This window comes from Leucoraja erinacea, chromosome 27, assembly GCF_028641065.1.
Source record: "Leucoraja erinacea ecotype New England chromosome 27, Leri_hhj_1, whole genome shotgun sequence".
Lineage (NCBI taxonomy): Eukaryota > Metazoa > Chordata > Chondrichthyes > Rajiformes > Rajidae > Leucoraja > Leucoraja erinaceus.
In genome coordinates, this window is record NC_073403.1 from 21,357,453 (window position 1) to 21,384,610 (window position 27,158).

The window sequence follows — 27,158 nt, forward strand, 5'->3', positions numbered from 1 at the left end:
GTTAACTTTTATGTAGTTTGTCTTGTTGCTTTTTTAGTATGGCTGTATGGTAATTCGCATATCACTGTACCTTAATTAGTACACATGACAATAAAATACATTTGAAATCTCTGAAACCTTTAAAACTGAGACTGCCAGTGCCTCCTCTTGAGGCAAGCGTAAATTGCAGGGAGAAGTATGAGATTGCCACACCTCCTTCTTCGAAGATCAGGACTAAGCTGCTGAGATGAGCCTCAGATCTCCAGAGCCACCCTACATGTGCACTGACAGCAAGGGACAGCGCCCCCATGTGGCCCTGGACTTTCTTGCCATTGTAAATAAATTAAATGAGTTCACCCTACTGCACGTGTCGGTGTGGTCACTGCAGAACCGGGCATCAACTCCCAACACCACAGATTATACTAAGATTGCGTTATGGTGGGTTTATTTCTACACTTGTTGCCTACAAGAATAGATCATTGTTAGCTGGGAGAAGGTAACAAACAATAAAGCAAACAGAGATAAAATGTAGTCTGAGACAGTCAGACTGGTCGGGGAACTGGGAAGGGGGAGTGATGGAGAGAGAGGGAAAGCAAGGGTTATTTGAAGTTAGACAAGTCAATGTACACACTGCTGGGTGTAAGCTGCCCAAGCTAAATATGAGGTGTTGTTCCTCCAATTTGCGCTGGGCCTCACTCTGACAATGGAGGAGGCCCAGGACAGAAAGGTCAGTGTGGGAATCGGAGGGGGAGTTAAAGTGTTTATAATTGCTATAAAAAGCATGTGAGAGATACTTAATGAAGCACATCGTCCCACTGGTTACTCATTTTAATCCTAAAGAAAAAATCTCTTGCATGTACAAAGGCTGTGAATTCTATTGCAGATTAAGATGGGTGCTGTATTCTCCATACTCCATACATTCCAAACCAACCCTTTAAATTAGTGTAAGTAATTATTTACATGGTTAGTCTCTACAAAGGTAAACAAGGGGAGTAAATGATGGTGGCAAATGGGAAAACTAATGAATATAAAGGGGCTTCACTGCTGTCTCAAGACCCAGTTTTAATGTAGCATAAAAGATTAGTCAGAGAGGCGAATGTGAATGCATTTGGACAAATAGTTTTACTAAGCACAAATAAGATAAATTACAAAGATAGGGACACAAAGAACTGCAGACGCTGCGATCTTGCAAGAATGTTTGTTATAACTTTAAATGCAAATAAGTAGATCTGTTTTATTATAGGCTGTCATCATTCATATTTCTGACATTCAATCATGATTAATTACACACTCAGCCAAACTGAATTATGACATTTCATTGTAATTTATTTCCATAAGCTTCAATTTTTCTTTTGAAAGGATCTGCCAAATAAATCACTGAACAGTCAGGAAAATGGCTGTTGCTTCTGGATTTAGTTTCATTTTATTTAAGAATAGATTTTCACTGTGGCTTTACTGTAGTAATAAGGATGGTGCTGAACGAGCACTACTCTGCACAATCACAATCACAGAAGTCCTTTCTGCACATTGCAGAACAAAGATAAAGTTCAAGTAGTGGGGGGGGCACAGTGGCACAGTAGTAGAGTTGCTGCCTTACAGTACTTGCAGTGTTGGAGACCCAGATTCAATCCCGACTATGGGTGCTGTCTGTACAGAGTTTTACGTTCTCCCCGTGACCGCATGGGTTTCCTCCGAGATCTTCGGTTTCCTCCCACACTCCAAAGACATGTCAGTAAATTGGCTTGGTATAAGTGTAAGATGTACCTAGCTTGTGTAGGATAGTGTTAATGTGTTGGGATCGCTGGTCGGTGCGGACTCGGTGGGCCCGTTTCCATGGTGTATCTCAAAAATAATATAACTAAACTGAGATCATTGCTTGCATAAGGGCAAAGCTCCAACAATGTAATCATGTTCAGATACTGTACGTTCCAAACCTATGTTTTATATTGAAAAATTATGATGGCCATCCAATCAGCAAGGTAATCTCAGCACCAAAGGTTGTAATCTGAAACCACTCAATACAGGGAGACTTAACTAAAAATTACACGCGTATGTTAGAGTCATAGAGTCTTACACCGTTGAAACAGGCTCAGCGGCTCAACTTGATACAACTGCCAACATGTCCCATCTACACTAGTCCCACCTGCCTGCATCCCTCTAAACCTGTCCTATCCATATATGTTATAGATAAATTAGCATATATATCTACTCTAAATACAAAGGGAAGTTATACCATTCATAACAAGATCCTTGGCAACATTGGTGTACAGAGGATCTTGGGGTCCAAACTCGTAACTACCTGATAGTGGGAGCACAATAGAGTGGTAAAGAACGCATATTGCATGCTTGCCTTTATTGGTCGGGGCATTAAGCACAAGAGTCAGGAAGTCATACTGCAGCTTATTGGGACCTTAATTAGACTGCATTTATTGAAACACGGAGTTTCTACAGTATTTTGTGTATTTGTTCAAGATTCCTGCATCTGGAGTTTTTTGTATCCCCATTGTTGTTGCAAATGCTTGTGAATCGCAAACAGGACAAAATCTACAATGCCTTTTGAGCTGTGACGTGTTGAACATAAAGCTTCCAGAGTGAAATTCAACAAAGGCAAGCAATGGGCTGGGGCCTTGTGGCCATCATAAGGGTTATTTGTATAAACAAGCAATATTGTCCATGCACATTGCTGTAGGAACGTGCATACCCTTGGCTCACAACTGAACAACAGCAGTTGCTGGCCTTGGCTCCAGTATTAATTCATGCAGCTTGGTAAAGTGACTGCTGCAGGTTTCTTAACAGAGCTGTGTAATCAGCAGAGCCATTCAAAGCTTCACCAGTCCAGCCAAGGCTGAGTTCTGAAGAATTTATGTCATCTGACTCATAACATTGCACCAGAAACAGCTGAACCTAGTGAATGCTGAGTGATGGAAAATCATTAAAGTAAACTGTGCTACCCAGACCACAGAAAATTCCACGGTAGCAGTAATGCATTAAAGCGATGTTAAGAAAGTTTGATTTCACGCATAAATCATCAATAGAACTACATACACTCTGGCCAGTGCCACAGGTCAACAGACTGTATTGTGTGCTAATGTGCACACACATACACACATGCACACACATAGAAATGTGTACAGAATGGTACACACACTGACCTTTGTCCCATGTGCGCATCTTATTATTTTTATATTATATTCATTAAAAAAAATTCCCTCATATAAAGAGATCTTGGTTTTTCACACTTTGATTCTTGGTTCTTGGTCCTCCAAAATATTCCAAATGGAATTTAAACTGGATGTGCCTTTACATCCTAACTTAGAAAACTTAAAGGTACATACTGTATCTATAAATGAAGATAGACACAAAAAGCTGGATTAACTCAGCGGGAAAGGAGAGAAGGAATGGGTGGAGAGAAGCATCTCTGGAGAGAAGGAATGGGTAACATTTTGGGTCAAGACCCTTCAGACTGGTTGGGGATAAGGGAAATGAGAGATCTATAACCATATAACCATATAACAATTACAGCACGGAAACAGGCCATCTCGGCCCTACAAGTCCGTGCCGAACAACTTTTTCCCCTTAGTCCCACCTGCCGCACTCATACCGTAACCCTCCATTCCCTTCTCATCCATATGCCTATCCAATTTATTTTTAAATAATACCAACGAACCTGCCTCCACCACTTCCACTGGAAGCTCATTACACACCGCTACCACTCTCTGAGTAAAGAAGTTCCCCCTCATGTTACCCCTAAACTTCTGTCCCTTAATTCTGAAGTCATGTCCTCTTGTTTGAATCTTCCCTATTCTCAAAGGGAAAAGATGATCCACATCAACTCTGTCTATCCCTCTCATCATTTTAAAGACTTCTATCAAGTCCCCCCTTAACCTTCTGCGCTCCAGAGAATAAAGACCTAACTTATTCAACCTTTCTCTTGTAACTTAGTTGTTGAAACCCAGGCAACATTCTAGTAAATCTCCTCTGTACTCTCTCTATTTTGTTGACATCCTTCCTATAATTGGGCAACCAAAATTGTACACCATACTCCAGATTTGGTCTCACCAATGCCTTGTACAATTTTAACATTACATCCCAGCTTCTATACTCAATGCTCTGATTTATAAAGGCTAGCACATCAAAAGCTTTCTTTACTAGCCGGTGATGTGGAGAGATAAAGAACAATGAATGAAAAATATGCAAAAAAGTAATGATAATAAAGGAAACAAGCCATTGTTAGCTGTTTGAGGGTGGAAATGAGAAGCTAGGTTGATGGGTGGGGGAGGGATAGAGAGAGAGGGAATGCTGGGGCTACCAGAAATGCGAGAAATCAATATTCCTACCATGGAGGTGGCAGAAATTTTGGAGGATTATGTGTAAGCTGCTCAAGCTAAATATGAGATTCTGTTCCTCCAATTTATGTTTAGCCTCACTCCTGACAATGGAGGAGACCTAGGACAGAAAGGTCAGTGGGGGAATGGGAAGGAGAATTAAAGTGTCCAGCAACCGGGAGATCAGGTAAAGGTTCAGGCGGGCTAAGCGAAGGTGTTCCGTGAAATGATCGCCCAGTCTGCGTTTGGTCTCGCTGATGTATAAGAGTCCATATCTTGAACAACGAATAGAGTAGATAAGGTTGGAAGAGGTGCAAGTGAACCTCTGCCTAGCCTGAAAGGACTGTCGGGATCCCTGGACAGAGTCGAGGGAGGAGGTATGGCAACAGGTGTTGCATCTTTTGTGGTTGCTGGGGAAGTTACCTGGGGAGGGGGTGGTTTGGGTGGGAAGGAATGAGTTAACCAGGGAATTGTGGAGGGAACGGTCTCTGTGGAAGGCAGAAAGGGGTGGTGATGGGAATATGTGGCTAGTGGTGGGATACCATTGGAGATGGCGGACAGTTTGGAGGATTATGTGCAATGGCTGATGGTGGAAGGTAAGGACTAGGGGCACTCTGTCTCTGTTGTGTCTAAGGGAAGGAGCAGCAAGGTCGGAGCTAAAGGGTACCGAGGAGATAAGAGTGATGGCCTCATCTCTGATGGGAGAGGGGAACCCCCATTCCCTAAAGAACGAGGACATATTGGATGTCCTAGTATGGAACACCTCATCTTGGGCACAGATGCGGTGTAGACGGAGGTTTTGGGAATAGGGGATAGAGTCTTTGCAGGAAGCCGGGTAGGAAGAAGTTTAGTCGAGCTATTTGTGGGAGTCAGTAGGTTTGTAATAGATGTCAGTCAATAGTCTTTTTCCTGTGATGGAGACTGTGAGATCAACAAAGGGGAGAGAGGTGTTGGAGATAGTCCAAGTCATAAATGAGTTGATATTATCTTTGGGCCAACTTGTCATAATCTGATAAATCAACACTTCCTATTCCAACAGCTCTCCTCCATTGTCCTGTTGAAGGACTTTCCTCATCTGTCACCAGCTCTACTCTGCTTCCTGTACAATTACAGTGTGGCAATCTCCTGCAATGGCCATGTGGCCTGCTTCATCACACTTACCTCCTTCTTTCTCTCTCTCTTTTTTAGTTTAGTGATACAGTGCGGAAACAGGCCCTTCAGCCCATCGAGTCTGTGCCAACCAGCAATCCCCATACACTAGCACTATCCTTCACACTAGGGACAATTTTTTACACTTTTACCAAAGCCAATTAACCTACAAACCTGTATGTTTTATGAAAGTGGGATGGAACTGGAACACCCAGAGAAAACCCACCTGGTCACAGGGAGAACGTACAAAGTTTGTACAGAGAGCATCAGTAGTCAGGATCGAGCATGGGTCTCTGGCGCTGTGAGGCAGCAACTCTACTGCAGTGCCACTGCGTCATTTTGGGATTGTTATCCTCAGTAATGATGTCTGAAGATATGACTGCAGCTTCCCTGTGTCCACTGACAACACCAACTGTACCAAACCATGTTGTTTTCAGTCTGTTTCTCCGTGGCCTTCAGCCATGCAATTCCTTCATGACCAATTCCATGGAACTTCCCAGTCACATCACAGCCTGCATCCCATTGATCCATGAGTTGAACTATTGACCCCATGGCCTCTCTATCACAACAACTTCCTTAACCTCACCCATCACTCCCATTGCCTCATTCCTCCCTATGTTGAAACTCTCAACCACAATTTAGCTCTGCTTCTATCTCCTGCTCCATCCACCATTAACTTTACAAAATACTAGTTAGACTGCGCTAGGATATTATGTTCAGCTCTGGCCACCGCACAGTAGGAAGGATGTGATTGTACTGGAGAGGGTGCAGAGGAGATTCACCAGTATGTTGCCTGAATTGCAGGACTTTACAATAGTAGACAACAACAATAGACAATAGGTGCAGCAGTAGGCCATTCGGCCCTTCGAGCCAGCATTGCCATTCATTGTGATCATCCACAATCAGTACCCCATTCCTGCCTTCTCCCCATATCCCCTGACTCCACTATCTTTAAGAGCCATATCTAGCTCTCTCTTGAAAGTATCCAGTGAACCGGCTTCTGCCGCCCTCTGAGGCAGAGAATTCCACAGACTCACAACTCTCTGTGTGAAAAAGTGTTTCCTCATCTCCGTTCTAAATGCCCCCTTACTCTTAAACTGTGGCTCCTGGTTCTGGACACCCGCAACATCGGGAACATGTTTCCTGCCTCTAGCGTGTCCAAACCCTTAATAGTCTTACATGTTTCAATAAGATCCCCACTCATCCTTCTAAATTCCAGGGTATACAAGCCCAGCGGCTCCAGTTGTGGGGAGAAATTGAATGAGCTAGGCTTGTTTTCCCTGACAAGAGATGACCCAGTACATGTATTTTTAAATGACACGAGGCACAGATAGATATATTAGCTCGTCAGAATTATTATTTTTTCAATCCGGGCATATCAAAAACAAGCATAGTAAGTTTTGAGGCGTATGTTTTATACACAGAGCAGTTGATATTTGGAAGTCACTGATCAAAGAGATAGTGGGTGGCACGGTGATGAAGCGGTAGAGTTGCTGTCTTACAATGCCAGAGACTCGGGTTTGATCCTGACTACGAGTGCTGTCTATGTGGAGTTTGTACGTTCTCCCCATGACCTGTGTGGGTCTTTTTCCAGAATCTCCGGTTTCACACTCCAAAGATGTACAGGTTTACAGGTTAATTGACTTTGGTATAATTATCAATTGTCCCTAATGTGTGTAGATAGAGTTAATGTGTGGGGATCGCTGGTCGGCATGAATTCAGTGGGACGAACGGCCTGTTTCTGTGCTGCAGCTTTAAACTAAACTAATGCCTTTGATTATACCCCTGCAAAGACCTCGCAAGATTTTACTGGTGCAATACCACTTAAATAATCACTTCCAGTCAATACTGTTAAATTATGGTGATAGTAGTGTTATAGAGTTATACAGCACGGAAACCGGCCCTTCAGCCCATGTCATCCATGCTAACCAAAATGCCCCATCTAAGGTAGTCCCGACTGCCTGCATTTGCCCTGATGCTTCTAAACATTTCTTATCTATGTCCCTGTCCAAATGTCTTCGAAATGTCTTCTATGGGTGGCATAGTGGTGTAGCGGTAGAGCTGCTGCCTTACAGGCCTGAGATCCGGGTTTGATCCTGACTCCAGGTGCTGTCTATACCGAGTTCGTACGTTCTCCCCGTGACATGCGTGGGTTTTCTCCGAGATCTTCGGTGTTCTCGCAAGACTTCCAGGTTTGTAGGCTGATTGGCTTGGTGTAAATGTAAAATTGTCCCTAGTGTTTCAGGGAAGTGTAAATGTGTGGGGATCGTTGGTCGGTGCGGACTCGGTGGGCCGAAGGGCCTGTTTCCGCGCTGTATCTGTGAACTAAAACGTTGCACCTGCCTTAACAGCCTCCACTGGCAGTTTGTTCTATATGCACACCACCCTTTGTGTGAAAAATATGCCCCTTAGGTTCCTCTTAACTAATTCACCTCTTACCTTAAACCTATGTCTTCTAGTTCTTGCTTCCTCGACTTTGGGCAAAAGACTTTGTGCATTCACCCTGTCTATTCCCTTCATGATGGGTGGCCGATTGGGAAAGGGGGAGATGCAGCGAGACCTGGGTGTCATGGTACACCAGTCATTGAAGGTAGGCATGCAGGTGCAGCAGGCAGTAAAGAAAGCGAATGGTATGTTAGCTTTCATTGCAAAAGGAGTATAGGAGCAGAGAGGTTCTACTGCAGTTGTACAGGTCCTCTTGGTGAGACCACACCTGGGCAAAAGCCATAGAGGGAGTGCAGAGACGGTTCACCAGACTGATTCCTGGGATTCAGCACTGTCATTCTGGACTCTCTAGAATTAGAAGATTGACCTGTCTATTCCCTTCATGGTTTTATCAATCTCTATAAAATCACCCGCAGCCTCCTGCATTCCAAGGCACAAAGGAATAAGGTCTTAGCTAGTACTTTGTACTTTTGTACTCTATGTCTGAAATGTGTCCTATTGTTGTCCATTGAATCTATTTTAATGACAGTGTACAATACACTGACATGATAAAGTAGACTGCTTGATGTTACCGATCAAGGACAGGCTGTGAAATGCTTCTGGAAGAAAATGAGTGAATCAAATACTTACTTTCTGAGTCTGAAGAAGAGTTCTGACCTGAAACGTCACCTATCCATGTTCTCCAGAGATGCTGCTTGAGCTGCTGAGTTACTCCAGCACTTTGTGTCTTCCTTTGAAGTAAGCTGTGATTGTATGGGCTCCAGCACCATCTGGTGCTCAAAGTAGATATAACATGACTGGATAATATCACTGCAAAATCATGGCTGCAATTCATAATAAAACAGTGTTACAGTGTGTTGTACCTGCTGTGATTGAAATAATGCAGTCATTCTAAAGCATCGGAGAATTTGATTAATTAATAACACTTTTCGAGCAGCACAGTGGCATAGCTCGTAGAACATAGCGTCAGAGACCTGGGCTCGATCCTCGTATAGAGTTTGCACTGTCTCCCTGTGACCACATAGATTTCCTCCGTGCCCTGGTTTTCTCCCACATCTGCGCGTTTTCAGGTTAATTGGCCTCAGTTAACAAAAATGCCTCGAATGTGCAGGGAATGGATGAGGAATTGAGATAATGAACAGGTGATTGATAGTCATCGTGCACATGGTGGGCTGCAAGGCGTATTTCCATGCACTATCTCTAAAACCAAGCCTAAAACGTGAATTAACAAACAGCAGAGAAATCAAACCAACCAAAGTTTGGTTTCAGGCAGAGGGTAGAACATTAAATAATTGCTATATTTGAAATATTGCAGATGCTTCAAATTTCAGAGACAGGTGAAAATTGAGCACAATATTTTCCAAAAAGATAAACTCATCATTTTCACAAAGCAGATAATTTCCAATTAGCTGTTTACTCAAGACAAAACACAGAGTGCAGGAGGAACCTAGTAGGTCAGGCAGCATCTTTGGAGGGAATGGACTTAACAGACATGTTTCTTAACAGACATGAAAAGCTGAAGTAACTCTCAGCGAGTCAGGCAGCATCTCTGCTGAAAAAGTGATGGTAAAGTTTTGCGTCTAGACTTATGCCCCTGTCCAACTTAGGAAACCTGAACGGAAACCTCTGGAGACTTTGCGCCCCACCCAAGGTTTCCGTACGGTTCCCGGAGGTTCCCGGAGGTTTTTGTCAGTCTCCCTACCTGCTTCCACTACCTGCAACCTCCGGCAACAACCTGCAACCTCCGGGAACCGCACGGAAACCTTGGGTGGGGCGCAAAGTCTCCAGAGGTTTCCGTTCAGGTTTCCTAAGTGGGACAGGGGCATTATTCAGACTGAGAGTCAGGGGAAAGGGGAAAGAGACGGTACTTAACACAAATGAGTGGAAGATATGCAAAATGAAATGATGATTAAGGAAAGGTAGAGCCCACATTGGTCCATTGTTGGGTGTGGGATAAGTGATAATGAGTTATAAAAATGTTTCTTGGTTGGGGCACTTCTTCATATGACTGGGGCTTATGTTTTTTGTTTGTTTTGCCCTGCAAATATGCAAGAAAAAGTTCTGAAAATACATTACGAGCAGCAAACTGCCTGACAGATCAAATTGACATTATGTTTTCACTTTATTATAAAAGGTTGGCATGTTAATGTAAATTCAGCATGATTGCCGAACATCACATTTACATCAGAACTTGCTGGTTCTATCTTCACATCTAGCTGCTGCAGATAAACAAAGTCTAAAGTTTAAAACAGAGATAATGTATTGGGATTGTTATATGCACTTCAAACCTATTAAGTGGTTTGGTAAGGATTCGGTAAAAGTTGTTAAAATCATAGGTGAAACCTCCGCAAATTCATTAATAAAAGTATTTTTGCTGATGAAACTCAAAAAAACTGTCTGAGGCTCCTACATATATTAATATAAATATACAATCTATAGAGATTGAGCAATATATTTTCTTTTCAATTGATTTTTTTTTTTAATGATCATGCTGCATTATTCAGCCTGGCTACACTGGATCATAGAAATATTTACGTTTGTAATTATGCAAATAAGGTTTAATGGAAGTTTGAATTGCAGTTTGGGAGCAGTTTCCCAATTATGGTCAAAGTGGAAATTCTATCCCAAAATACACAAATAGAAGTCTGTGATTTACAGTCTGTGTTACTTATGCCCAGGCAAAAGCCCACATCGGAAATTCTGGGCAATTATTGCAATTCCTTAACAATTGGGCTGATGAAAATGTCCCCCAATACTGCACGGCCAAAAGCTAACAAATCATTTTATATAATTATTAGATATATTAGATAGGGTAGTGAAAATTCTTTGCCACAGAAGGCTGTGGGGTTGTATACTCTGGAATTTAAAAGGATGAGAAGGGATCTTATTGAAACATATAAGATTATTAAGGGTTTGGATGCTTTCAAGAGAGAGCTAGACAGAACTCTTAAAGATAGCGGAGTCAAGGGACATGGGGAGAAGGCAGAAAAGGGATACTGATTGTGGATGATCAGCCATGATCACATTGAATGACAGCGCTGGCTCGAAGGGCTGAATGGCCTACTCCTGCACCTATTGTTTATTGGAGGCCAGGTCAATGGATATTTTTAAGGCAAAGATAGATGGATTCTTGACTTGTGCGGGTGTCAGGGGTAATGGGGAGAAGGCAGGAGAATGGGGTTAGGAGGGAGAGATAGATCAGACATGATTAAATGGTGGGGTAGATTTGATGGGCCAAATGGCCTAATTCTGCTCCTATCACTTATGATCTTATATCATAGTTATATCAAAAGGCATCTATCACTCGTGAAGTACGGTTGTGGAGAAACATACACACACATCACACATTAATACAGATACATCTGTTATTCTCATACCCTTCTTCATAATTGTCATCAGGCCAGGATAGATTACCAAGGAGCCCAAATGAGGCCCAAACTCAGCAGTAAATAGAAAGAGGTGACCTTCTTGTATTGCATTGGCATCTTTCTCAAAAAGGCAACTAATATCGTGAAAGACACACTCTACTGGCCATGCTCTAATTTGCTCCTTGCATGGAGTAATACAGTGTGGACACAGGCCTTTCGGACCAACCTGTCCATGCAGATCAACATGCCCCAACTACATTAGTCCCATCTGCCCGCACTTTGCCTGAAACCCTCTAACCCCATCTTATCCATGTACCCGTCCAAAGGTTTCATAATGTTGCAATAGTACCTGCCTCAACTGCCTCCTCCAGCAGATTGTTCCATATACCCCTCAGGTTCCTATTCAATTTTTCCCACCTCACCTTAAACCTATGTCCTCTTGTTCAGCATTCCCCAACTCTAGACAAAAGACTCTGTACATTTACCTGATCTATTCCTCTCATGATCTTGTGCACCACTATGATCAGCCCTCATCCTCCTGCACTCCAAGGAATAAAGACCTAGCCTGCTCAACCTCTCCCTGTAGCTCAGGCCCTTGAGTTCTGGCACCAGCCTCGTAAATCTTCTCTGCACCCTTTCCAGCTTGGCAACATCTTTCCTATAACATGGTGAACAAAACTGAACATTGTACTCCACATGTGGCCTCACCAATGTCTTGTCCAACTGTAACATGACTTCACAACTTCTATTCCAAAAGACAGAAGATGCAGGAGCTTGAAAACCGTGACCACCAGCTTCAAGAGCAGCTTCTTCCCAACAAACCTCAGGCTCTTGAACGCTGCACAACACTAACTTCGGCAACTATGAACTTCTATGGACTGTGTCTTTGGGTGCAGTATGGACTAATTTTTGTACTGTTATCATTGCCTTGTATTACGATTATTATTTTGTAGTATATTTGATTACTATATATTATCTGTGCGTTATTACATTTACACACCAGTTAAGGGCCTGTCCCACGAGTATGCGACTCCATGCGGCAAGCGCGACCTAAAGGGCCGGTCCCACCAGCATGCGCCTGCCTGCGGCAAGCGCGAATTAACGTGGTCGCTTGTGCCGTACGGCCTCGCGGGGCCGGTTCCACTTTGATCGCTGGTGCCGTATGGAATTGTGCGGAGCTGATCCCGACATCGCGCGGGGCTCCGAAAAACTGACCGTGTTTAAAAATTTCGCGCGGCAACGGCCTGCCGGCCCGCAGCCACATTGAGGCCGTACACACCGCCTCGATGGGCATACACAGCCGCCTCGACGCCGTGTCACTCACTCGACCTTCTGGTTTGGTCACAAGGCTCAGGCGCATGCTGGTGGGACCGGCCCTTTAGGTCGCGCTTGCCGCATGCAGGTCACATGCTCGTGGGACAGGCCCTTTAAGCTACAGCAAGTACATATGTACATATATAACAATCAAACACTCTTGACTCTTGAAATGGTTACAAGAGCAGAACTCCATGGCCTGGGACCTAGTTAGAAGCTAGGTTAGAAGCTAGGTCCCAGGTCCAACAGAAGCAAGTTTGAATTAATTGTAAATGTCTAGGTCTGCAAGAATTTATGTGGTTCACTTGTTTATGGCTAAACATTTTAACAGAAAATTAATTAAGAATTGGTGTTGAATTGTTAAAAGGAAATTTAAAAGTACTGAAAAGATGCCTATTCCAATAGCCTAGAATTTTTATGGTGTAGAATAACATGTACGTGTACTGTGCAGGAAAACGTAGTCATCAATGAAATCGTATCTGGAGATTGCAGCTGGAATCTAATGTAGATGTCCACTGCCACTGTTTGGGCATTGTGTTTTGTGCAATCTTCAAAAGTAATTTCATGGCCAACTTTGATCATACTATACATGAGTACAATCAAGCCTTACGCTAGTACAATAGGTCATGCAAAGGGGGAATATATCACAGTGCAGAATATAGTTTTATAGCATTGTGGAATTATGGTTACTGAAAAAAAAGTCCAGTGTCTGTGATGAAAGTAGCTTGGAAGAGCACAACTGACCCCTACCTTATGGGAGGACCATTCAATAACCAGATACAGAAGGGATGAAGCTGTTCTTGTGTCTGTGATCTGTGCTTTCAAGACATCTCTGCTGATATTTGAAGTCCCAGAAGTCAAAATTCTAATGCATGTGAAGTATGATATGGCTTTATGTTCGTACATCAATCCTCTGTGTTCTCAACATGCCACTCCATCATATATTTCTACAAGAAGGACAATTTCTATACGGTGAGTAGAATGGTTCGATGCCTTAACATGAACAATCCCCAGAGGCAGCCATTACACCTGCTGGGAAAAGCATGGTCATTTCACACATTGTCAGCAGTTCCAGTTCAACATCATTGTTAGGATTTGGTTCTGGTTTTAGTTATGGAGAGGAAACTGCAGAATAATTGATTGATGATAGTATTTATTCACCGCGGATTGGTATCTCCATTAATATTTCTTGCCTTGGTATTTTAGGAGTATATGTATATGTCATTTCAACAGTAGTTAATTTTTAGTTTGTTTTTGTCTGATGCTTTACAAAATTTCACATTGCAACTCGGGTGGCATGGTGGTGCAGCAGTAGAGATGCTGCCCATCAGTGCCAGAGACCCAGGTTTGATCCTGACTACAGGTGCTGCCTGTACAGAGTTTGTATGTTCTTCCCGTGACCTGTGTGGGTTTTCTCCGGGTGCTTCGGTTGCCTCCCACACTCCAAAGATGTACAGCTTTGTAGGTTAATTGGCTTGGTAACAATTGTAAATTGTCCCTAGTGCGTGAAGGATAGCGATAGTGTACAGAGATCAGTGGTCGACGTAGACTCGTTGGGCCGAAGGGTTTGTTTCAGTGCTGTATCTGTAAACTAAACTAAATCTCATTGTAAATCGGATAAATCCCATGGGCCATGTGAAGGGCTATAAGAAAAGGCTCTTAAGCACATTTTACTAGAAAACATTGGTATTTTTTCAAATTGTTGGGGTTTCTAGTGACAGGGAATTGCAATGAATTAATTCCAAGCAATTGGAAGATACATGGTCTCACACGCAGGCAAATATACATTTAGACAAAAATCCATGGGGACATACTTGCACATTCATGCATACACGCAGATACACACACACACACATTTACAAAACCACACAGAGACACATGTGCATACACTGCATGCAAGATTTGTGCAATTATTTATCATTCAGGCAGGTCTAAATTATGTTGTAAAATGAAATTTCAACAGGTCAAGATAACATTTAATTCTTTAACCAGATCTGCTAAAAATATATTTGGAATTTTGTTAAATCCCAAATGCAGGGACCTGGGAATTATTGGATTTAAATGTAAAAGGAATGCTAGGTAGCTTTTTGTTGTGAAATAAGTAATCTGGGGTCCTGTGACAGAAGGATTGAATCAATTATGTGTAGGTTTGTATTAATTCACATTGCATACCTCTGAACCCCCAAGGATTAGGTTACGTGTGAACAGAGGAGTAATTAGACCAGCATCAATGGGCGAATTGGATCCAGAAATCAGATATTTCAGCTTGTTGACATCTGAATTTGAACTTTGCATTCCTTCATGTTCTGACCATTTTCCTCAGTGCTTCAGAATTACACAATCTGAAGCTGGATTTGCCTGTACAGACCAAGGATCTTCCTTCAAATTCCAAACAGACATAAATATTGATTTGACCTAAACTCAATTTCTTCTCTTTCTCTATCTTGGATTATTTCAAGGGGTACAGTGTATGAAACATTAAACAAATGTAGGAATTGATTATATTAAATAATATTAATTATGGACAGGAATTGATAGCTTGATGCATATATATTCATATATGGCTTGCTGGAATGTCCAAAAACCTGTTTTACCCCTTACATTCTGTTGTTTTTTTTTTGTTTTTTTTTTTTTTTTGTTTATTTTATTAGAAGTTAATACAGCACAAAACAGTACAGTGGAACCTAATTTTAGGTTCCAACTATGTAATACCGTAATCCATTCTATGTACAACCTCTAGTTTTATGTTATGAGAAGGAAGTAAGCAAGACAAGAAAAAGAAAACAATAGAAAGAGGAAAAAGTGGAAAAATAGATGGTAGAGAGAGTAGAAAAACGTGAAGTGTGTATATAAAAAAGAAAAAAGAAAGAGAGAAAGTGGAAAGTAGAAATAGAAGAGAAGACCCCTTAAAAGAGAATTTTTCAAATCTGTATTCGGAGATGTAGATCTATCCGCGGCATGAACTGAAATCAGCAATCTTTATGGTACCGCTGCATCACATGATTCCAAAAAGTCGATGAAAGGAGACCAACTCCTTAAGAATTGGTCATATTTATCTATTATTCGGAGTCTCATTTCTTCAAGGCGTGCTATGTCCATCATATTCCTAATCCACATTTTAACAGTTGGTATGGTTGTATTTTTCCAAAATTTAAGTATCAATTTCTTTCCAATTATTAGCCCATAATTAAAAAAAACATTTTGATCTTTATTTAAATTGGTATCTTCTCCTATTATTCCAAATATAATCCATTCCGTTTTGGGTTCTATTCTTGACTTGAAAAGCTTTGTAAATATATCAAATATATCACTCCAAAATTTATTCAACTTTGTACATCCTACAAATGAATGTGTTATATTAGCGTTTATCGCATCTGGGAGAGACGTTTGGATAAATTTATTCAACCTCGTTTTTGAATAATATAGTCTATGTAATAATTTGAATTTAATTAAATTATGTCTTGCATTAATAGAACAGTTATGTGTATTCATCAAATACTTTTCCCATCTATCCTTCGAGATCTTTATCATTAGCTCATGTTCCCAATCTTCCCTTAATGCTTCTGTTGAGGGTGATTCTCTGTTTAATATATTATTATAAAAGTATGATATTAATTTTTGTGAATCAGCCTTAATATTCATTGCTTCTTCTAAAGGGTCTAAAAATATAGTTTGAAATCTATGTGTATATTTCTGTTGTTGATTGAACTATTTACATTATCTGATATGCTCTCCTCATACTTGTTTCTATTAATAAGATGCAGAAACTGGAACTAGGTTCCACAACATGGTCTGGTTCCTGAAGATGGAGAATATCTTATTAGAGGGTATTTTATAGGTCAACCATTACATTTACTGATGATTAAATAAAGATTTTCCTAAACAAAGAACATACTGACTTATTTTTATTAGTGAGTTTACACCAATCTGCAGACTGAAGCTAATCTGTTCATTTTGGGATAATTCACAGTTCATATTTGTTTGGAAGAACTGAAAAAGATTTTAGAGACAGAATGAACTGCGGATGCTGGAAATGCTGGAGGAACTCAGCAGGTCAGGCAGCATCTGTGGAGGGAAACGACAGATGATCTTTTTGGGTCGGGACTCTTCCTCAAACTGATGCTGCTTGACCCGCTGAGTTCCTTCAGCACTTTGTGTTTTGCTAAAGATTCCAGCAGCTGCAGTTTCTTGTGTCTCCAGCATATGTGGAAGGACTATCTAGCAATTATAGACCTGTTAGTTTGACGTCAGCGGTGGGCAAATTAATGGAAAGGATACTTATAAAATATATAAGCAGCTAGATAAACAGGGTCTGATTCGGAACAGTCAACATGGATTTGTGCCTGGAAGGTCATGTTTGACTAATCTTCTTGAATTTTTTGAAGAGGTTACTCGGGAAATTGATGAGGGTAAAGCAGTGGATGTTGTATATATGGACTTCTGTAAGGCCTTTGACAAGGTTCCTCACGGAAGGGTGGTTAAGAAGGTTCAATGGTTGGGTATTAATGGTGGAGTAGCAAGATGGATTCAACAGTGGCTGAATGGGAGATGCCAGAGAGTAATGGTGGATGGTTGTTTGTCAGGTTGGAGGCCAGTGACTAGTGGGGTGCCACAGGGATCTGTGTTGGGTCCACTGTTGCTTGTCATGTACATCAATGATCTGGATGATGGTGTGGTAAATTGGATTAGTAAGTATGCAGATGATACTAAGATAGGTGGGGTTGTGGAAAATGAAGTAGATTTTCAAAGTCTACAGAGAGATTTATGCCAGTTGGAAGAGTGGGCTGAAAGATGGCAGATTGAGTTTAATGCTGATAAGTGTGAGGTGCTACATCTTGGCAGGACAAATCAAAATAGGATGTACATGGTAAATGGTAGGGAATTGAAGAATGCAGGTGAACAGAGGAATCTGGGAATAACTGTGCACAGTTCCCTGAAAGTGGAATCTCATGTAGATAGGGTGGTAAAGAAAGCTTTTGGTGTGCTGGCCTTTATAAATCAGAGCATTGAGTATAGAAGTTGGGATTTAATGTTAAAATTGTACAAGGCATTGGTGAGGCCAATTCTGGAGTATGGTGTACAATTTTGGTCGCCTAATTATAGGAAGGATGTCAACAAAATAGAGAGAGTTCAGAGGAAATTTACCAGAATGTTGCCTGGGTTTCAGCAACTAAGTTACAGAGAAAGGTTGAACAAGTTAGGGCTTTATTCTTTGGAGCACAGAAGGTTAAGGGGGGACTTGATAGAAGTCTTTAAAATGATGAGAGGGATAGACAGAGTTGACGTGGATAAGCTTTTCCCACTGAGAGTAGGGAAGATTCAAACAAGGACACATGACTTGAGAATTAAGGGACAGAAGTTTAGGGGTAACATAAGGGGGAACTTCTTTACTCAGAGTGGTGGCTGTGTGGAATTAGCGTCCAGTGAAGGTGGTGGAGGCAGGTTCGTTTTTATCATTTAAAAATAATTTGGATAGTTATATGGACGAGAAAGGAATGGAGGGTTATGGTCTGAGCGCAGGTATATGGGACTAGGGGAGAATACGTGTTCGGCACAGACTAGAAGGGTCGAGATGGCCTGTTTCCGTGCTGTAATTGTTATGTGGTTATATGGTTATATGACTGGACAGATGATGTTTCAGTTTGAGATCTTCTTCAGATTAAGATTACTCTTGAATCTTGGTATGCCTTACACAATCTTCTAGATTGAAATTTATGGGAAATACTTGAGAGCCTACAGATTTAGAGCATTCGATACAGCAAAACTGGAGCATAAAAATAAAACCGTAGTTTTTCTTTGATGTAAATCAATGAACAAAAATACAATCTCGCCTGTAAAATGGATTCCAATGCTCTCTGTTGATTGAAGCAGCTGCTGTTCAAGTTGTTGATAAGCGACCAATGGCTCTGATGATAGTGAGTCCTCATAAGGCTGCCAGATTTGTCTAGTTGAGGCCTCATGATCTGCTGTTGACACCTACTCATGGTTTGGCTTGCCTTGAGAATGCCAGGTAATTGGACTGGCAAGGTGACAAAATATGAGTGTGACTCACTGTGTTGAAAAGGAGAAATGTAGGGTTGCCAACTGTCCCGCATTAGCCAGGACATCCCCTATATTGGGCTAAATTGGTTTGGCCCATACGGGACAGCCATGTCGGGCATTTGTCCCTTATTTTGACTTTTAGTCCCTTATTTGGGAGTGAGAAAGTTGGCAACCCCAGAGACGGTTGAGTGGAACAAGCAAGATTAAGCGTGTAGGAAGGAACTGCAGATGCTGGTTTACTCCAAAGATAGACACAAAATGATGGAGTAATGCCGCGGGACAGGCAGCATATCTGGGGAGAAAGAATGGGTGATGCTTCAGGTCGAGACCCTTCTTTAGACTGAAGAAGGGTCTCAACCTGAAAAGCCACCCATTCCTTCCATTCAGAGATACTGCCTGTCCCGTTGAGTTACTCCAGCATTTTGTGTCTAAACTGGATTAAGCATGATCTTCTTAATTTATTTTGATAAATGAAATGCATACATTGTGGTGCAGTTAAAACTACTATGGGCCATCTGTTGTGGTCACATTGATGATAAAAACTAGTAGCATTTCCCATGATTACACTGTGGGACATATCATCACTGGGATTTCTGTGAATTAATGCAGAAATCTCAAAGTTGCTGTTGCTAGTTCTGACAAGAGGTAATTTTAACTACTTTGACTTGGACTGTATAAAAACTCAAACTCAAAGGACTGAGATAATTTACTATTTAATATACTGCTAAACCCGCTGAGTTACACCAGCACTTTGTGTCTTAAGAATGTAAGCCATGCACCTCAGAAAGCTTTTACAGAGGAGTTGCCTATGATGATAGATTAGCCATAATCGTATGGAACAGCAGGGCAAGATAGAAGGGCTGAATGGCCTAGTCCTGCACCTATTTTCGTGAGTTGTTATGAATGCAATATAACTCTTTGTGGACATTTCATATTGGAAATTCAGTGTTAATTCTAGTTTCTAGTTCAAGCTTCTATGATGACCCTGTAGTTATTAACCTGGAGTTGGAAACTGATAGACACAAAATGCTGGAGCAACTCAGCAGAACAGGCAGAGAAGGAATGGGTGATGATTTGGGTCAAGACCCTTCTTCAGACTAAGATGGAAACACTGAGGCAAGAGTGGGTGTTGAGGGGGTCAGATGGAGGAGAATAATGGGTTTCCCAAACGTCCTCCAGAATTTGACTGTGGTACGACTCATTTAAGTCCTTTTGCTAGGTTTCCATCTGATGGGCAGGCTGGTGGCCTCTTGGAGTGGAAGCCATTCTGAGAATACCAGAGGTGGCTGAAGAAGCCAGGAGAGACGAGGCAGGGGAAGGGTGGCTGATGGAGCAGGAATGAGGGAAATTTGTCTGAGTCATCCGATGGGGAGCAAGGATCAAGGGAGGTGGATAAATTGCGGGCCTCCTAATCAGAGTAAGAAGAAGGCCTTCAGATTGTGGCGGAGGATCAACAAGGCTGGCAGGAGACCTGATGCTGAGAAAACAATGATTGCAAGGAAAGTTTATAGGCTCAGAGTTATTGAAAACACTGCCACAGCCACTGTTCATTTGTAACTTGTCCAGTAAGAACTTTAAAAAGAGAATCAGAATGGAACTTGGGAGAGTAATGTGCAGCACACTGAAGAAAGACAGGGGAATTGGACTGGTGGCATTACTCTACGAGAGGTCGGCGGTGGTGATGCCTCACGACGATGGGGCCTCGCGGTTGACCCACGGTCGATGGTTGATGAGAACGTGGAAAACCACTGTGAGGGGGGAGGGAAGAACAATGGAGGACCCGGCGTGGGGGGAACCGCTGTGGTGGGGGTGGGGGGGAGAAAAGGGGGAGCCGGCGTGCTTTGTCACTTTGTTAGCGCCGTAGGTGGCTGCTATTTGTATACATTGTTTATACAAGCAAAGAATCTCACTGTGCCTCGTCACATGTGACAACAAGGTATTCCTATCCTATCCTGTCCATACACTAAATGGACCAAATATCCTTATTCTCTTTTACTACCCTGCTGCATTATTCCAACAAAGTCAATTCTCTCAGTAAATAAAATCTGGTTAAAGACAAGAAATAATAGAACCTGCAGCTTCTCCAAAGAAAGAGAGATTAATTTCCTAAGTAAAATGCAGTAGGTGGAGGTTATTTAGATGTATGCTACGTACAAAAAATATCATTCTCATATCTGTGCCATTTCAGGGTTTGATTAACAGGTGAATAGTAAGATTAAACGAGAACTTACCAATTGGAAGTTTGATCGTTATTTTATGAAGAGTAACGTTGAGGGATTACGCGAAGAACCCGCTAGGACGCATGCGTGTCATTCTTCAAAGCAGCGGTGTGAAATCACAGATAACAATAATGACTGAACATAGTAAGATTAGAGAAGAGGATACCAGTTGAACTTTATGATCAAGGGTGGGAGCGGAGGGCACGTAATCCCTCAACGTTACTCCTCATAAAATAACGATCAAACTTCGAACTGGCAAGTTCTCGTTTAATCTTACTATTTTACTTCGGAGTCACGTGAGTGACTACGTGAAGATTTCAAAGCTCTGTGATTTCATGCCGTGGAAACGAGTCCATGCATCACATCTGCCTTAATTGGCTAAGGAGGGAATTGAGTTAACATGTTTAAACATGAATCCGACATTGAAAATCCATGATAAATTCATTAACAACAAATTATAGCCCCTATTTCATGGGGTGAAATTATATTACAGAGCTTAAAATTGATTCTGCAAAAGTTCCAGGTTTAACCACTGGTTTATGGTAGAATTGTTGGAACGTTTTTTCCCTTGACCATCCTGCTGTCTCCAGGATTTGGTCCATCGGTACGTCCAACTCCATAGCTGCCGATGTAGCTGCAGCCCTCGTGCAATGAGATTTGAATATGTTAGTATCCACCCCTGCTGTTGTTAAAACCTGTTTCAGCCATCTGGAAATAGTTTGAACCGACACTTTTTTATGGGGTTGCTTGTGGCTGATTAGTAGTGCCATCTCATTGCCTCTGATGTTTTGGTGTTCTCCATATATAACAATAAATGTCTTATTATGCAGAGACGATCATCTATAGGGTAAGCCCTAAATTCTATTTTGAGGCCTGATGGTCCCGGTCTTTTCTGTTTGACTAATTCGTGAACATGAAAAGTTATATTTCTTGTTGAAGAAGTCATATTGTCCAGCCTTAACTTATGTAAAGACTGTACCCTTTGTGCTGTGACCAAAGCCATCAGCATGACTGTTTTATGCGTCAGTTTTTGCAGGGACAGAGCTGTTGCTGAAGACCAGTTCCTTAGCAACGTTAGGACAATACTCACATCCCATATTTGAGAGTACACAAAAAAGCTGGAGAAACTCAGCGGGTGCAGCAGCGTCTATGGAGCGAAGGAAATAGGCAACGTTTCGGGCCGAAACCCTGTTCTTCGATTTTCCAGCATCTGCAGTTCCTTCTTAAACACCATATTTGAGAGTACCTGGTTCTTGGGGGATTGATATTAAAAATTCCCCTCATAAGTTTGGTTTCCAGGGGGTGAGTCCCAACAGAATGACGCTCTGATCCTCGCCATAGATATGCTGAAAGGGCACTTCTGGGCGCAGTTAATGGCACTGTAACTGAACACCCCATCCTAATGGAGGCCTGCCAGGAATTCCAGAAGAGACGTTATGTTCATCGAGCTGTAAGTGATGTTGTTTCTGTGACAATATATCTCCCATTTCCTGATGTATATCAGATATTGTTTTTTGGTGGACTGCCTGTGAGCCGCTGAGATAATGTTCAATGTTCGGTCCGTCAGTCCCTGTTCCAGTAGAGGTTTCTTTAGACTCTACAAATGAATAAGTTTTTCGTATTATGACATGGATGGCTATCTCCAGTTACGGGATGAACCAACAAATCTGGTCGTTTCAGGATGGTGATACATGGTTCTAAGACCGTCGAGTATCACAGGGAACCATGGTTGAGTAGGCCAATCGGGCGCTACCAAAAATACCAGACGCCGAGTCTTGTTGTATTTTGCGTAATACCCGACTGATGAGGCAGAAAGGAGGGAATGCATAGAAAAACAATTTCCCCCAATGCAGCGAAAAAGCATCTATCGCTGATGCCCCAGGGTCTGGTTTCCCAAGAAACATAGTTTGGTAACTGGTGATTGGGTCTAGATGCAAATAGATCGATATCTGGTGTTCCATACCATGCTACAATATCAGCAAATACTTTTATATCCAACATCCATTCGATGTTTTCATTGAATTTGCGTGACCTGGTGTCTGCCACTGAATTTAGGTTACCTGGTAGGTAAGTAGCTGATATCCAAATATTTCTCTGGATACACCATTGCCAAATTGTATTAGCCAGATTGTCACATGATGTCGATTTGATTCCACCCATATGGTTAATATATGCCACCACGGTGGTATTGTCAATCTGTAGTCTAACATGCTGGTGATATATTCCAGAACAGTATGATTTTAGGCCATAGAACGCACCCAACATTTCCAGGTAGTTTATGCCAAGTGTCTGTAGTAATGATGCCTCCTGTGCATTCCATCTACCTCCACAGCTGGAGATGGAATTGGTAGCACCCTAACCAAGTGCACTGGCATCAGTTTGTAGCACCACTGAGGGGTTGCTGATAATAATAGGACTGGAACAATGCCGAATGTTATCCCTCCACCATTTTAATTCCATAATTGCTTTTATTGGTAGCTTCGTTGGTGTGTCGAAATGACCAGCATTAATTTTGAGTGCTTGTATTTTTGCCCTTTGTAAAATTTGATAATGCAAAGGTCCAAATTGTGTGGCTGGAAGAGCAGCCACTATTTTGCCAATCACCCTTGCTACCAATCTGAGAGATGGTTCACTGATGTCAATGAGGTTGTTGCAGGCCTCAGTTAAGACTGTAGCTTTGTCCTTTGGTAAAGTCACCAACATGTGAACTGAGTCAATAGTGAACCCCAAATAATCCATTTTGGTGGAAGGCGTTAGTTTAGATTTAACTGGATGGATGATAAACCCCAGTTTCTCAAACAATTGTTTGGTGGCTGATACAGCTAGTTTGGCTAATTCCAAAGTTTAGCCCACAATCAATATGTCATCTAGATAGGCCATGATCATATGTTTTTGTTTCTGAAGAAACGCTAGGGCTGGTTTCAAATTTTTGTAAACAGCCTGGGGCTGATGTTAAACCATTTGGTAGAGCTCTATACTGCAAATGCTGCCCCATCCAGTTGAATTTTAAATAACGTCTGTGATCAGTCCGTATAGGCACTGAATAGTAAGAATCTTTTAGGTCGATGCTAGCCATGAAGTAGCCTGTGGAAATCAATTGTTTGGCAGTAACAAAGGTTTCCATTTTGAAATGAATATACTGCACAAATGTATTCAATTTGGTCAAATCTATGATAATGCGACAACCACCATCTTTTTTGTTTTTGGTACAGATATTAGACACAAATTCCAGAGAATCGTGTTGGGTTTTCTCAATAACCTCTTTAGCGTGGAGTCTCAACAGTTCAGCATGTGCTTCCAATTTTTCTTTTCATGAAAGTACGAACGTTCGGTTCGGTACATGCTGAACTGGGGGGCTATTTTTGTGCACAAATTCAATGGTATATCCCTGGATACTGTTTAGGATATAAGTGTCTGTTGTTAAAGCACTCCATGCCTCCCAAAAGAAGTGTAATCTCCCACCGATATGTGTATTATCCACACTTCCTATAATTTGTAAGGGACCAGACACACCTACCTCCATTGTTACCAGTGGAAAGTGTACTTCTTCCTGTGTAGTCTTCGAGGAGGTTGAGGCGCCGGTTGTCTGGGTTTGGGTTGGGGTTTGCGCATTTTCCACGAAGGCCGGTCTGGGCCATGGCCTAAAAGAGACCGCTGTCCTGTATGTCCGGCCTTTGAGCTTTCACCAGCTTCTGATTGTCTTGCTCTGCTGGTGGGTGCGTAAGGGTGCTGTCTTTGAGTGTAGGAGGTCCCTCCTGTTGTCGCCTTTATGAGCCCCAGGGCTTTTGCCTCCTCATCGAGCTCCTTAACCTGTTTGGACAGGTTTCCACCAAATAATAATATTGGTGGCTTTGTGTCTTCAGGTTCTTCCTGCACCCCCTGCAGGGTCAGCCCAGAATTGACACCCCAGTACTCCCCTCTGTCGAGGAAGATGCACTGTGCAGCCCTACGTAAGGTGCTGCTGTGGGTGTTTTCTATAACCCATGGTGACTAGACTCCATCTCCCGGAGTCTATCACGTTGGAGCATCTGCTCCATAATCCGCTCCATTTGGCCCCAGTAACACTGGTCCCCGCGGCATTTCTTGCAGTCCAACTTGTCAGTGTCAACGGCTCTGTTCCTTATAGCCTTCCCGCCCGGCCGTGGTGTTGATCTGGCCGGCGCGGGTGCCAAGTCGGGCACAGCTGATCCCACTAACGGTGATCTGGTGCCGTCAGCCGCTGCTGGCTGCCCGCAACTCCGCGGTCCTCCCCAGCCAGCTTAGACGCAGCCCTTGTGGACTCCCATAGTTTCCAAAACAGTAGGGAAACAAAAAAGGACTGCAGCCTTACCTTGGTCTCGGTTTCAAAATTACTGCGGGGGAACGCTCCACCCCGCCCGTCATTTCGCAATGCGTGAAGCGATATGGCACGCATGCGTCCTGGCGGGTTCTTCACGTAGTCACTCACGTGACTCCAAAGTAAAATTCACCATTCACTTCCACTCTGGAGCTAACAGGCAAGGGAAGTTTGATATGTAGATGGTTGGACAAAGGCCAGAGATTCTTCCCCCCTTCTTTGCCCCCCCCCCCCCTTCTCTGTGTGCACAACCTGGACTTGCACCAATTTTTCCCCTCCCCTCTGCCCCTCCTACATTCCTTCCTCTAGTTTCACAATTTTCAACTCTTGAATCCTTTTGTCACACTTTCCGTCTTTTCACCTCTAGCCTTTGTCCAACTGTCCATCTCTCAAATAACCCTCCTCACTTGTAACCTATTATCTGCCAGGCTTTGATCCTGCTCTCCTCTCTTCCAGCTTTCTTCCCCCCTCACTCCCCCACATTCAGTCTGAAGAAGGGTCCCGACACAAAACTTCACCGGTCCATGTTCTCCAGAGATGCTGCCTGACCCACGAAGTTACTCCAGCACTTTATGTCTTCTATTACAAACCGTCATCTGCAATTCCTTGTTTCTGCATATCAGATGTACTGCACAAAAATACAATCAAGTCAAATTCAAGTACAATAGATAGAGCAAAAGACAAGATACAGAGTGCCAAATATAGTTCTTAACGCTGTAGTGCATACGTTCCATTGACAAAGTCCAAAGTCTGCACTGGGGTAATGGTGAATCAGACAGTACCCTAACTTATAGAAGGATTGTTCAGAAACCTGATAACAATGATGGGAGCAGAGAGGATAAGCAGTGATCGGGGTGGGTCAAGTCTTTGATTATGTTGACTGCTTTTCCAAGGCAGCGTGAAGTGTAGATGGAGTCAATGGAAGATGCCACCAGCTAATTCTTCCATTGTCTTTTATCTGGGAGGTTACTAATGTACACTTAGTTTTTGACAGAAAGATGTTTGCTTTAATATTTGCTTATCTTACATTTAGAACTACCTTTAAATGAGAAAATGTAACCACGTTTAAAAGCATTTAAGATGAAAGCTTGTAAGCACTAACAATGTGTAATATTTGCATATGAATGAAAATATTAATGCGCTTACTCCTAAATGTATTGCTTCAGGTTATTATTGGCAGGGCATTCATACAAAACAAACAGCTATTCTTGTAACTAAATGAAATTTTTGGCATTGGAACATGTTGTGCTTCAGGTAATAGTTGCTTTGGACTAAAGGTCCTACATCATCAGATGTTATATAAAAATAAACTTTCATCTGCTTTTTTCAAAATAAATCATATTTATTTTGAGACTAGTTTTTTTAACACAAGCTTTACAACAATGCATAATGTCACAATTTTAATTGCTCATGGCTGAAAGCACTCCTCCAGTACCCGTGTGAAAGGAAAGTCCCTTCTCCACAGGGAATATAAAATAAATTGTTCAAACCAAGACAAAACATAAACCCAGGTAAAAATGTTAAAACTATCAGAATAGTCTTGACATGTAGGATGGAACTGCAGGTGCTGGTTTACACGGAAGATATACACAAAATACGGGAATAACTCAGCAAGACAGGTAGCCTATCTGCATAGAAGGAATGGGTGACGTTTCGGGTTGAGACCATTCTTCAGATTGAGAGTCAGGGGAGAGGGAGACACAGAAATATGGATGGGTAAGGTGTGAAAATGAGACATCAAAAGGGATGAAGTTCAAGGAAAATGTAGAATAGATAATTGTTAACTAGGGGAAGGTGACAATGAAGCATACAAAGATAAAATGTAGTCAGGACAAGAATCCGACTGGTCGGAGAACTAGGATGGGGATGGATGGAGAGGGAGGGAAAGCAAGGGTTACTTGACTGTTGGTATTGCAGGAAATTAATGAAATAAATGAGGCTTTCCCTAAATTGTGTGCGGTTACATCGTTGAGAAGAAATA